The sequence below is a fragment of the Pseudomyrmex gracilis genome, unplaced genomic scaffold, assembly GCF_002006095.1.
Source record: "Pseudomyrmex gracilis isolate BER0280 unplaced genomic scaffold, ASM200609v1 scaffold_5943, whole genome shotgun sequence".
Classification (NCBI taxonomy): Eukaryota; Metazoa; Arthropoda; class Insecta; order Hymenoptera; family Formicidae; genus Pseudomyrmex; species Pseudomyrmex gracilis.
The window spans coordinates 1-1383 of NW_018026527.1; the positions used below are offsets into that span (position 1 = coordinate 1).

The 1383-nt window shown below is 27.7% G+C and overlaps 1 long non-coding RNA gene across 1 annotated transcript; it reads left to right on the forward strand.

The window, feature by feature from the left end:
• LOC109863520 lies at positions 1–1358 on the forward strand. The gene is made up of 3 exons (XR_002251357.1): positions 1–39; positions 1010–1063; positions 1292–1358. It is a non-coding gene; the product is annotated as an uncharacterized LOC109863520 (long non-coding RNA).
• The last annotated feature ends 25 nt before the right edge of the window (positions 1359–1383 follow it).

A 1383-nucleotide genomic window follows, 5' to 3' on the forward strand; every position in this document is an offset into this window, starting at 1 on the left:
ATTATTAACAACACTTATTCAGAAGAAAATCTTGTAAAGGTATGATGTGTGAACTTAATTGTTTATTGTTGCTGTAAATGTAAAACATAAATCATATATATATGNTAGCGTCAATGCTTNAAGCACCGGCGATCTTAGGATTGACTGGTCAATGCGCTGAAAAACCAAACGTTTTCGCCACTATCCGAAATAGTTTTGTTTTTCGGATTTTAAGTGTGGATTTAGGCAATCGTAAGACTATATAACACGGCTGGTTAAAGGTGAAAACTAAAAACACTTTGGATTACCACTTTGAATTGTGACTAGTCATTTCTTTGATGTCAATTTAACATTAAATATGTATTTTCTGGGATTTTTATTACAAACTTGTGGGTCATATTTAAAATGTAATTTATGTAAATTTAATGTTTTGTAAATGCTTTACCTTAAATTATAATACAAGTTTACTTTTTTTGTAACTCCTTTACTTTAAAATGTAATTTAAGTTTACTTAAATTACGATTTAAGGTAAAAGAGTTACAAAAGTAATGTTAACATTAATAATAAAACCGTTATGGTAATAATAAAAATATTATTAAAATATCTTGGTGTTATTTTTTCACAGTCCAAAGTGGAATTAATTCACACCTAGGATTGACTAGTCAAATTTCAAAGTGATAAAACNAAGTTTTTTTAGATTTCAATCTTAACCAGCCGTGTTAGTTACGCCTACGATTGACTAAAAACACAACAGTCAAAAATCGAAAAACAAAACTATTTCGGACTGTAGCCAAAACGTTTAGTTTCTNTGTGTATTGACTAGTAACTCTTAAGATTGCCGGTTCTTCGGGCTTTGACACTAACAAATACATATTTATATAAGCACGCGTGCGTACTAAAAGTATAATAGTATTGTATATATATGTGTAGTTTTTTTTGTTTAGTATAATAAAAAAATATACGCAATGTATAAGAATTTTGCGTAATATAAGTCATCAAAGTCAATATTAGTAACAAAAGGTTTTTTCAGATTTCNGCAGAACTGAATGTTGTAAAACTGATCGATACGTATAATATGAAGATGGTAAAGGTTTTTTTTATAAATATAAAAATATAAATTTGCAAATTTTGTTGTGTATTTGTNCATTGCTTTTTACTTGTTTAAACATATTTCGTTTTTATTTCTAATACATAAACTGGTTTTTTATTAGTATATTTTCGTTTNTTTTNCAAAAATGAATTCTACAACGTTCTCAAACTTATACAACACTATGCCACAAGATGTTATATTAATTGTATTGTTTTTTTGTAGGCAAGATTCATACTTGAGAACATCACGAAAAAAGTTGAACATCGTCGTTACCTGTTAAATAAAAGAAGTAGTGCCATTCGTCACAAACCGCA